This window comes from Peromyscus californicus, unplaced genomic scaffold, assembly GCF_007827085.1.
Source record: "Peromyscus californicus insignis strain IS unplaced genomic scaffold, ASM782708v3 Scaffold_6__1_contigs__length_162567912, whole genome shotgun sequence".
Taxonomy (NCBI): Eukaryota; Metazoa; Chordata; class Mammalia; order Rodentia; family Cricetidae; genus Peromyscus; species Peromyscus californicus.
This window is the reverse complement of record NW_026294584.1, coordinates 102,238,098-102,250,301: the sequence shown is the minus strand read 5'-3', so window position 1 is coordinate 102,250,301 and position 12,204 is coordinate 102,238,098. Positions and strand designations below refer to the sequence as shown.

The following is a 12,204-nucleotide window of genomic DNA, read 5'->3' as shown; positions in this document are numbered from 1 at the left end:
TGCAAGGGTGGAGATACAAGGATTGCAAGGTCAAGCCCAGCTTGGGATACACAGAGACCCTGTTCTCAAAAGCAGGGCTGAGGGACAGTATAAGGTAAGAGCGTTTGACTTCCAAGCATGAAAAATGAAAAAAGCTAGGCATGGCTGTGTGTGTGCCTATAACCCCAGCAGTGGGAGGGCAGAGAGCTCCCTGAGCAGTCCAGCCAGCTATGAGCTTCTGGTTCAGAGACCCCGCCTCAAGGCAGCAACAGGCAGAGCTACTTGTTCACATGAATACCGGAAGGAAATTGTAATACATCAGAATCCAAACAACAAAGACAGTACAGTTCACAGGCACCAGTCTTGGTGGCACAGGTTTGTAATCCCAACATTTGGGCGGTGGAGGCCCAAGGATTGGATCATAGTTATCTTTAGCTATATGTCTCAAAACACACACACACACACACACACACACACACAGAGTGAGCAAGCTAGCACACGTGTGCAAACAGTATGGAAAACTTCAACATTTCCAAAACATACACAATTGTCCTGTAACAAAATTCCCTTCCAAATGTGAAACTAATTTGAGGTCAAGCACAGGGGCCATGCATACCTGTATTTCCTCTTCTGAGACACGTTTATGGCATAGGCATTTACAGAGCCATCTACCTTCTTCCCCTGGAAAGAAACAGAATACCTGGGTCACAGAGGGGGATCCTGTGGGTATATTTTGAGTAACAAGAGCCCAGTGAAGGGCAGATAGCCCAAGAGGACACCTCATGAATGCTCAAGTGTTACAACTCTGTTGACACCTAAGTATCAATACAGTATTAAAAAACCAAACATTTGGGGCTGGGGATGTACTTAGTGGTAGGCGCCTGACTAGCATGCACAATCCTCAGCCCCACAAAACAAAAACAGTAAGCATTCACAGTGTTCATGTGATATAGAAGGCATGCTGAAAACCAGAGGCAGATTTTTAACTTCCTTCAAAGATCTTTTGAGGGGCTGGAAAGATGGTGCAGCGGTTAAGAACACTGGCTGCCTTCCAAAGGACCGGGGTTCAATTCTCAGCACCCACATGGCAGTTCACAACTGTCTGTAACTCTAGTTCCAGGGGAACTATGCACATAGACATTAAAACTGAAAAAAAAAAAAAAAAGACTCCTTTGAAAAGTTCTCAGACACATACTTGGTTCATAATAGTCTCAAATCAAGCTGGGACAGTTTCTACATATTTAATTCCCATCTCTTGCACAGAAGATTGACTCTTTGACATTTAAATCAGGAATTGGAAGTTGGAGCTGGTACGAGCTGAGCTGGTGCTGTTGGCTTTTCCAAATGTGCATCTCCCCTCTCACTGTGGTCCAGACCCGCTGCAGCCACTTCACTCCCCATTCCCACTTGTTCCCATGCTGTTCCTCAGGTCTAAATCGCCATGCCTGCCCTTATCAGGCCTGTAGCTATCTGGGTGCTGTCCATGGGTCAAGCCTAATTTAACTGATCCAGCTGCTGACAGCACCATTGTCTTTAATTCCTGGATAGTAACAATGTCAACTGTGCCTTCCTTGAAGCACCACGTGTTACCCTTCAAAACTGTGCTCTTTCTCCTGAAACAGCACGATGCTGCTTTTTGTCTGTCTGTCCGTTAGTTTTTTTTTTTTTTTTTTTGGTTTGGTTTTTTTTTTTTTTTTTTTCGAGACAGGGTTTCTCTGTGTAGCTTTGCGCCTTTTCCTGGAACTCACTTGGTAGCCCAGGCTGGCCTCGAACTCACAGAGATCCGCCTGGCTCTGCCTCCCAAGTGCTGGGATTAAAGGCGTGCTGTCCGTTAGTTTTGAGACGGGCCCTAGCAGCCAAGGTTAGCCTCAGTATGTAACTGAGGATGACCTGAACTTCTTGACTCTTCTACCCAAGTGCTAGGATTAGAGGCATGGTTACCCTACCTGGCTTGAGACGGCAGCTTCGTGATGGAGGCTGTGCTCTCAGGGCCTAGGCTACCTACTTCAGAAATTTAGAAAAATGACAGCTCTCAGTGAAAGTCACTAACCACGGCCACAAAACACACCGGCACACTCTCAACCCTCTTCCGGTGTGGAACACCACTGGACATCTGCGTCAGGTAAAACCAAGGATTCTAGTACTGACGGTTTGTAGAGGTGAGCCCACACATTTGAAATGGAGCTAACATAAATAGTTTTGATTAATTTTCTTTCTTCCTTTTTGTGTGTGGTATTGTGTGTGTGCATGTTCATGCAGGTGTACATGAACATGTCCGTGCATTCATGTAAAGGCCAGAGGTCTATGTTGGGTGTCTTCCTGAAGTGCTCTCCACCTTTAAAAAAATTTTTTTTGTTGTTTTTTGTTTTGTTTTGTTTTTGAGACAAGGCTTCTCTGTGTAACAGTGTTGGCTGTCCTAGACTCGCTCTGTAGACCAGGCTGGCCTCTAACTCACAGAGATCCACCTGTATCTGACTCCATAGTGCTGGGATTAAAGGAGTGTGCCACCATGCCCAGCCCTTAATTTTTTTTTTTAAAGATTTATTTATTTGTTATATATACAGTGTTCTGCCTGCATGTGTCCCTGCAGGCCAGTAGAGGGCACCAGATCTCATTGCAGATGGTTGTGATCCACCATGTGGTTGCTGGGAATTGAACTTAGAACCTCTGGAAGAGTACTCTTAACTGCTGAGCCATCTCTCCAGCATCCCCCCCCCCACACACACACTTTTTTTTTTGTTTTGTTTTTTATTTATTTTTTTATTTTTTAAAATTTTTTTGGTTTTTTCAAGACAGGGTTTCTCTGTGTAGCTTTGCGCCTTTCCTGGAACTCGCTTTGGAGACCAGGCTGGCCTCAAACTCACAGAGATCCACCTGCCTCGGCCTCCCGAGTGCTGGGATTAAAGGCGTGCGCCACCACCGCCTGGCTTTTTTTTTTGGTTTTTTGAGACAGGGTTTCTCTGTGTAGTTTTGGTGCCTGTCCTGGATCTTGCTCTGTAGACCAGGTTGGCCTCGAACTCACAAAGATCCGACTGGCTCTGCTTCTTGAGTGCTGGGATTAAAGGCGTGTGCCACAGCGGCCCCAGCCCTTAAATTTTTGACACTTATCTTTAGTGTGCATGTTGTTCACAAGCACACACACTACCGGGCCATCTCACCAGTGCACGGGAACTCACGAATTCAGATAGAGTGGCTAGCCAACAAGCTCCAGGCATCTACCTTCCCATTTGTGTTTGGGAGACTACAGATGCACACTACTGAACCTGGCTTTTCTGTAGGTGCTGGGGATCCAAACTCAGGTCCTCACACTTGCACAGTAGCACTTTATCAACTGAGCCATCTCCTAAGCCCCAATTTGGACTTAATTTCCTATTCCTATTTTTATTTAAATTTCCGGGGGGAGCAGTGGTACTGAACAAACTACTGAGCTCCTAAAAACAGACAGTAGATAAGACCCAGAAAGACTAGCCTTGAAAAGGAACATTATGCTAACCTTTTCACTGAGTTCAATCTCCAGAGGCTTACTCAATTATTTGGAAGCTTTTGGAGATCTGCATATTACTAACTCTATTCTCATGCATTACATGTTGGGAGAGAAAAATTATCCATTAGTAAAAATAAGGAAACTATGAATGTTTAATAGAAAGGAAAATGAATGAGCTGAGAGCCACATGAAGCCAACTGCACATAAACTAAATTAGCACCTATGTGGGGTAGTTAGAAATAACCATGTTTGGCTGTGTTGTGGCTCAGTAGTACATAAATGACCTATTATGTACTGAGCCAAACCAGACCAAAGAAGAGCCCTGACCCCAGCTGCTCTCATATTATGCTACACTGCATTTCAGAGCATCTAAGAATGCTTACTTAATGTCTCCTTTATAAGCAAACCTCTTCTGACTATAGTAAGGCAGTGTCTTGAGACCTTTAAAACCCTCAGGAATTACAAATATCAACCAGGCAAAAACAAGACTAGAAACCAAGCTCCTTCACTACTATTTTAAGAACATAAAACCATAATTAATGCCAGGCAGTGGTGGTGCACGCCTTTAATCCCAGCACTGGGGAGGCAGAGGCAGGCGGATCTCTGTGAGTTCGAGGCTAGCCTGGGCTATAGAGTGAGTTCCAAAGCAGGCTCCAAAGCTACAGAGATAAACCCTGTCTCGAAAAACCAAAACAAAACAAAAAACCATAATTACTTTGCTCTGTAAGTACTGTTACTTATTGGATTCATATTAATAGTGATTAATAATACATATTATAAAATACTCCAAATTAAAGAAAGAGGACTTGAGCTGGATGTGGTGCTGCACACCTGGAATTCTAGTGATTGGGAGGTTGGAGCAAGAGGGTCATGACTGTCTCAATCAACAATGCCAACCAATACAATAAGAGGATTTGATATATTCAAAGACAAAAAACTGAGATGTTAATAGTGTTAAATTCCAAAATGGGGTTCACATAACCACTGTAAGAACAAAAGCGTAGAGAGGAAAATGTTTCAAGATCCAGTTACACGAGAGCAGTCCAAAAAGGACTCTAGCAGTACAGGAAACAATTCCAAGACACTGGCAGATGGGACAGCTATTAGAAAGCTCTGTGGTGGAGGAACCCATGAGCAGGCTGAAGTGACAGCCAAACAGAGCAGAGAAACACGAACCCTTGCCAGCTACACATGAACAGAGTATTCCCATCGACAGTATACACAGGACTGCAACAATTAAACACCAAACAAGAAAGAAAAAAAAACCTTGTCAATCAATAAATGAGCTAATGAACTGAAGACAATTCCCAAAAGAAAAAAACACAATGGCCAATAAACATTTATCTTTAATGATCAGGGAAATGTAAACTAAAACTACTTCATCTTACCCTTGTCAGAGTAACTATTATCAAAAACCAAATGACAGAGGCTGGAGAGGTGGTTCAGCAGTTAAGAGCACTTACTGCTCTTCCAGAGCACCCAGGTTTGGTTCCCAGCACCCACATAGAAAATTCCAACAGCCTATGCTCCAGTTCCAGGGGACCTGGCATGCACTTTTAGCATCTTCAGGCACCAGGCACGCATGTAGTGCAAGTACACACCACAGCAGGACACTCATAAAATTTCAAAGAAAAAAAAATTGATTAAAAAATAAAATAATCAACAACCCATACTGTCAAGAATATGGGCAAAAGGAACCCCTCCTCACTACTAGTGAAATTATATAAAACAGATGAATGGATAAAGACACATAAACTGGGCATGGTGGTGCCTGTCTATAAATCTCATCACTTGCAATGTAGAGGCAAGAGAATCAGACGTTCAAGGTCTTCTTCAACTACATAACAAGTCTGAAGCCAGCCTGGGCTAAGTGATACCTTCTCTTAAGAAAAAAAAAAGGGGGGGAGGGTTGGGGATTTAGAACACTTGCCTAGCAAGTGCAAGGCCCTGGGTTTGATCCTCAGCTCCCCCCCACCCCACCCCCCAAAAAAAAAGAAAAGAAAAAAAAAAGATTATGGACTAAAATCCTTGCTGCTGCTTCTGCTTCTTCTTCTTCCTCCTCCTCCTCCTCCTTTTCTTCTTCTTCTTCTTCTAAAGATTTATTTATTTATTATGTATACAGTGTTCTGCCCACATGAATGCTTGCAGGCCAGAAGAGGGCACCAGATCATATTACGGATGGTTGTGAGCCACCATGTGGTTGCTGGGAATTGAACTCAGGACCTCTGGAAGGACAGCCAGTGCTCTTAACTGCTGAGCCATCTCTCCAGCCCCAAATCCTTGCTTCTTAATCCTAGCACTCATATGACTAAGGCAGGAGGATTTCAAGTTTAAGGCCAGCCTGTGCTACATAGTGAAACCCTTCTGAAAAAGAGCAAAACTCTTCCTTGCTCTAAAACATCTACAGATACGAATCCCTTAACATGGTAAAGGGAAAAAAGAGTCTGCCCTAGAGCCCCAGGTAGTCCTTAGCATTGACTGGTCACTACACTGCACTGCACACAGGGGAAGTCTCCACCATGCACCCTGTATCCTCATACTTACTGAACAGCACTCTGCTTCAAATTTGTTCCTTGTCTGCCTTACCACTACCTGCCTTTGAAAATCGACATCCTTTGGACTGGAGAGTCCCAGAATATAAAGTAGCTTAGCACTTTCTTTGTGTATGTTTAAAGCCCCTCAAAATCTGTCTACAACAAGATAAGTTGTGCTTGTAGAAGAAGTTATTAGTGACAGCAAAGAATATGGAAAAGCAGGACAGGTGTAAGGGACAAACAACCCGGAACATGTAACTGGTTCCATCTTTTACTTACTTTTGTGGAGTCAAAAGAAGCAAATCCCATTAATTTCATCATTTCTATTTCTTCCTCTGTCTTACCCTCCAGATCTTCCTCTGCAAAAATAAATGAGTTTTTGAAGTCCTATTATTATATGTGTGGATGCACAGAGACGTTCATCTGCACAAATGAAAAAGTAGCAACAGATGTGCAGACATGTCACCTCAGCAGCAGAGACTAAATAAAATGTGAACCTATCAAGAAAAATTCCTATTAACTTTGACATGCCAGAATATCCATCATGTGCTTTCCACAGAGCCTTTAACATCAGATACAACACCATCAAGTTTGGAAGATATTCCCCAGACAGAATTTTTTCATGTTTTTAAAAATACCTTTCCTAAATCAGAACCAACACATACTGGAAATTCACTAATGTACAATTAAAATTAAACCTCAAAATCACACACAATGAACCCTATAAAAGGTTAATATTTACATGCTCAAAATTACACTTTGTTTGTTTTTTTGAGACAGGGTTTCTCTGTGTAGCCTTGCCTGTCCTGGATCTCACTTTGTAGACCAGGCTGGCCTCAAACTCAAGAGATCCACCTGCCTCTGCCCTCTGAGTGCTGGGATTAGAGGTGTGCCAAATTTACACTCTGAATATGACTGAAATTATCTCAACAAGTCTGCTCATCTAGTAATATTACCAGTGATCTGACGTTCTTTGCTCTTTCCTTCTTTAGGTTCTTTCTTCTCTTCATCTCTTCGTTCCTTCAGTCGAGAAGGGGAAGGAGATGTGGATCTATGTCGCCTTGGAGACCTAATATTTATCATTTAAAAGTTGTTAGAAACACATACTAGGCAATTCTGTTGATCTGCACAGTTACCCATGAGCCCCTTACAAGTGAAGGCTGGACAAAGCCAGACCAGAGGCCAGAGTCCATTAGGCTCTGACGGTTGAAAGAAAAACTTTATTCACCAGTTACCAGTACAACTAAGGTCTAAAAAGTTTTGGGAGACAGAAAAATCTACCCTCAAAATTCTTTTTTTTTTTTTTTGTTTGTTTTTCGAGACAGGGTTTCTCTGTGTAGCTTTGCGCCTTTCCTGGAACTCACTTGGTAGCCCAGGTTGGCCTCGAACTCACAGAGATCCGCCTGGCTCTGCCTCCCGAGTGCTGGGATTAAAGGCGTGCGTCACCACTGCCCGGCCTACCCTCAAAATTCTAAGAGGAGGCCAGAGATGGATCAGTGGTTAAGAGCAAGTACTGGCTTTGCAGGGGACCCAGGTTTGGTTCCAGTCACCTGCAGTTCCTGGGATCCAGCACCCTCTGGCTTCCATGGGCACCTACAGGCATGCATGTGGCACACGTAAAACGCATGCAGGTGTGTGTATATGCTCCCTTACTCTCTCTTACACAACACACACACACACACACACACACACACACACACACAAATTGAAAGTATCTTTAAGAAAGTTTGTAATAGTAATAGGACTGGTGAGATGGTTTTGGAGATGAAAGTGCTTGCCGACCTGAGTTCATTCCAAGGACCCATGTAGTGGAAGGTGGAAAGTGACTTCCCAATTGTCCTGATGTCCACATGCCCACTCCACACCCCCTTCAAATGTAATAACAAAATTTAAGTTCCTAACAATTACACAAGCCCTCCTAAACAGCTGCTGATGTTTCGGAGGAGTCCGTTTCTACTGCCCTGCTAAGGTCACCTGTTCTTGATTACACACTTAAATTTCTTACTCTACCAAGCACCATGCTAAGTGGTTTCCACTCATTAGTCCTCATTGTTCTTCAAAGACAACTGTCTTGGGCTGGAGAGAAGGCTCAGTGGTTAAGAACCCTAGCTGCTCTTCCAGAGGGGATTGGCTTCCAGCACACAGCTCACAACTGTCTGGAACTTGTTTCAGGGAATCAGATGTATCACACACAGACATACAATGAAGGCAAAACACCCATCCATACATAGGAAGTAAAAGTAAGATAAACATCTCTTAAAGACTACTTTCTTATGCAGTATAATTAAACCATTTGCCAGGAGTACTGCTAGCTTCAGAATAATGTGTGATTAAACTCTGCCATTTCGTGAAATTGGAAGTACCCTTCTAAGCGATAAAAGCAAAGTTAAGGGCATCTCCCAGGCTGCTTTTTATTTTCTGCAGCTTTGTAGTCAAGCTTCTGGTTTTTTCTCTACACTCACCTGGAGCGTCTTCGGTGTGGGGATCTTGAGCGGCTCCTTCTGCGATCCCTCTCCCGAGACCTGGACCTTTCTCGTCGCCTTCTTTCTCGATCCCGTGATGTGGACCGGGACCGCCTACGCTCTAATACATACACAAAAATAGCAGAGACAAAAGTTATCTCAAACACCTAGAGCTGTCCTACTGAAGTATAATGCAAGCCACTTCTAGTAGTCACAATGAAAGATTAAAAAAAAAAAAAAAAAAAAAGCCGGGCGGCATTCGCGCACGCCTTTGATCCCAGCACTCGGAGGCAGAGCCAGGTGTATCTCTGTGAGTTCGAGGCAAGCCTCGTCTACAGAGTGAGATCCAGGACAGCCACCAAAACTACACAGAGAAACCCAGTCTCGAAAAACCAAAAAAAAAGAAAAAAAAAAAAAAAGTCAGCCGGGCATGGTGGCCCAGTGTTCTGGAGGAAGAGGCAGGTGGCAGATCTCTGTGAGTTCGTGTGAGTTTCAGAATAGCCACAGCTATATAACAGAGAACCCCTGTCATGAAAAGTAAACAGACAAACAAAAAGTAATTCCTGGGCATAGTAACACACACCTGTAACACCAGGACTGGGGAAGTGGAGGCAGAAAGATCATCGTTCAAGACTACCCTCTGCTACGTAAGGCCCTGTGTGGAAAAAGAAAGGTAGGGGTGTTGCTCAGAACACTTGCCTTGCATGTGAGAGGCACTGGGTTCTGTTCTCTTCACCACACACACAATAAAAACAGCCCAAAAATCATATTAACATTTTTTGACTCAATATATCCAAACTATTAACACTTCAACACATAATTTCACTTAAAGTCAGGTAATGTGGTATATTTAAAATCACCCCATATTTCTACTGTTTATACAATAGCTTAGTATTCAATTGTATTACTTGATAAATTATATTTTTAACACAAAGTTTTGTGCTTTTTGAAAATATGGCTGTGTATGAGGGTATAGGTCCCCCCGCCAACTTGTTCAATCTAGCATTTCTTGTACTAATTAGTAAATTGGTCAAAGTAAAGGATAATGCTACAAAATAAGTATTTTCCCCCCAAAGGAAATCCACTGACTATTGTAAATTTACAGCACTTTAAGGGCTCAATTTGCTTGAGGTCCTGGCTGTCTAGTAAGAAAATCGAGAGTATTTACCAGCTGAAGACGAGCCTTGTTCTAAACATCTAGAGACTCTAATTCTAATCCCTTAACATGGCTAAGGGCACAAAAACTCTCTGAGTTTTCCACAGTCCCACCTTACCCCTGCCTCAGTACTGTACCCTCGGGGGCTTGGGTACAGAAGACATTAGGCCACCCAGTATCAAATTCTAAACACTTCAGACTAATGACCTGGGCAAGGCACTAACATTTATAAGCATTTGTGAGCCAGGGCAATCACATGATGAATGTTATCGAGTGTGAGGTTAATTCCCACATCAACTTTTCGATGTAAAGTTACCCACGATGATTACGGGAACAGAACTAAAAGAAAGGTGGGTTGATGTACGCACGGTCACCCAGAAGCTAAGCGAAGGAGTTGAACTCTAACTGAGGGCCGGGCTGAGCAGCGCAGGCCCCGGCCTCGCCCCGTCCCGCACCCTCTCCGTCCCTCCGGGCTGAGGACGCAGGGAGTGCCTGTCAGCGTCCCGAGCCGCACGACCTTCTGAACTCACCCCTCCGCGGGGAGCGGCTACGGCTACGACCCATCGGAGCTCCACTCCTCTGGCCGCCCCGGAAACGATCCCACAACTTCCGGAACAGCCGGAAGTTGCTTCTGCTCACCGACTGGAAACCTTCAAGGACGCGCTGCGAGGGTTCCGGGTGCTCCAACAAGCGGATGGCGCCAAATCCTGCCCCGGATGCAACTCCAGGGCCTGGAGTTCCACGAGGAACTGACAGTCGCTTCCGTTTCTTCAAGTTCGTTTGTTGTTGTTCGCTATTTCCCCTTTTGTCCTCCTAGAGAACTCACCTAGCTGTGTACCCCTCCACCCTGCGCCATTCTCTCCCGTTTCTCCATACGTATAAGATACATCACACTAGTTCTTTTTTGTTGTGGTTTTTTGAGACAAGTTTCATTATGTCGCCCTCGTTGTCCTGGAACTTGCTATGAATACCAGGCCTGTCTTGGGATTAAAGGCGTACACAACATTTCTTTTCTTTCTTTCTTCTTCCTTCCTCTCCTTTCCTTCCTTCTTTCCTTCCTTCCTTCCTTCCTTCCTCCCCCTCTTCCTTCTTTCCTTCCCTCCCTCCCTTCCTTTCTTCCTTCCTTTTTCACTTTTGCTCGTAAATGTCGTAAGAAACGAATAACCAAAGGACGCAGTCAGCTTTATGTTTTCTCAGATGACAACATTGGGACTGTGCCCTAAACTACTATGGTGGTTTTAGGAAGTTTTATTTTTTATACATACGAGGGTGTCACCAGAGGCTAGAAGAGGGCTTGTATCCTTAGGAGCTGGCCTTAAGAGCCTCCTGACAGCAGGTGCTGAGAAAATGAGCAGCAAATGCTCTTACTGCCCTGCACTCTGCCATCTTTTCAGCCCCAGCTATGATCTTTTCTAAGTAAAAGGCTCTAATATCCTGTTCTATTCCCTCAAAGAACCCTCCAGAAACTGCCATAACCTTCAAAATGAAAGGCTTTATAATGCAGAAAAATAAGGAAAAAGGCTCCCTTGCACTCAAAAGATGAAGCTTTCTGCAGTAAAACTTGAATGTTCTAAATGGAAAAGGCTGGAGCCTCTGCTGCCAGAAGCAGTGCTTTTTGCTAGTCTTGCGAGGGTCAAAGGCTGAGGCCCAGCTTTTAGAACAAAAAGCTGGGGATAGGCTAGATTTAGTTTGCAAACACTTGGCCCACTAGTCATCATGTAAAAAAAAAAAATTAATATATACATTTTGATGTAGCCTCTTTAATACCTGTTCCCAACTAAACTAGAATTTTCACCATGAGGCCTGATTCCCATAGTTTTGAGATTATGGCATAATGTGTGTCAAGGTATGGAAGAGAGGGTTCAAAGGAACAGGAGTCTCAGTCTTTGAGAAGGAAGATTTCGGGATATTATTAGATAAACACTACTAACAGTTGAAGTCACTGTCCATAAGGAAGATAGGGGTATTAGACGACGCCAAAGACTGTGCATTAGAGGTTTAAGAGAAAAGCAACATGGTGATTAGGGGTGATCAGACATACACCCCACCCCCATCCATACAGGACATCAAATTCTTAGCACAAAGGAGATTTATTACCTTGAGGGGGAGGGGCAAGGCAGCAGCAGCAAGGAAACGAGCAGGTATTTCTGCAGGGGTGGGTTTTTAAGGAGAAAAAGGAGACTCTCTGCTAGGGTGAGTTGGTAAATCCTGACTGGACATATTAGCCAAATAATGAATTTTGATTGTTGGATCTTGGTGTTTTGTCTCAGGAATGAGTCAGTGGACAAATAAGGGAACGGACCTTGGGGACTAGGTTTAGGAATGCAATCTAATGGTGTTTAGCAAGGAAGAGGAGGATAAAAGGCGAAACTTGTTGGCACCATGTTTACCATGCTTGGGCCTGCTAGAGCCCCTCAAAAACACTTCACGAAATCTCTTCAGCCTTTCAAAAAACGGTTGGGAAGTATGATGGAAACTGGTTTAATAAACATTTTTGGAATGCCTGCTGAATGATGGACACTACTACTTCAGCATTAGGGTGAAAAGATGAACAACATGGTCTCTGCCTCAAGAGGCTTGCAATCTTAA

General features: G+C 43.8%; 1 protein-coding gene across 4 annotated transcripts in view; it reads right to left on the bottom strand.

Annotated features, from left to right (window-relative positions):
• The window catches only part of Mxd1 (MAX dimerization protein 1), a 38,159-nt gene extending 27,890 nt beyond the window's left edge, over nt 1–10,269 (bottom strand). For 2 of the 4 annotated variants that reach the window (XM_052719337.1, XM_052719340.1), the window contains exons 1-5: nt 10,146–10,269; nt 8,460–8,580; nt 6,954–7,066; nt 6,277–6,356; nt 596–660 (exon numbers count right to left, since the gene is read on the bottom strand). The gene's annotated coding sequence lies outside the window, so the exon portion shown is untranslated. The other 2 variants (XM_052719338.1, XM_052719339.1) reach the window with 2 other exon arrangements.
• Between the last annotated feature and the right edge of the window lie 1,935 nt (nt 10,270–12,204).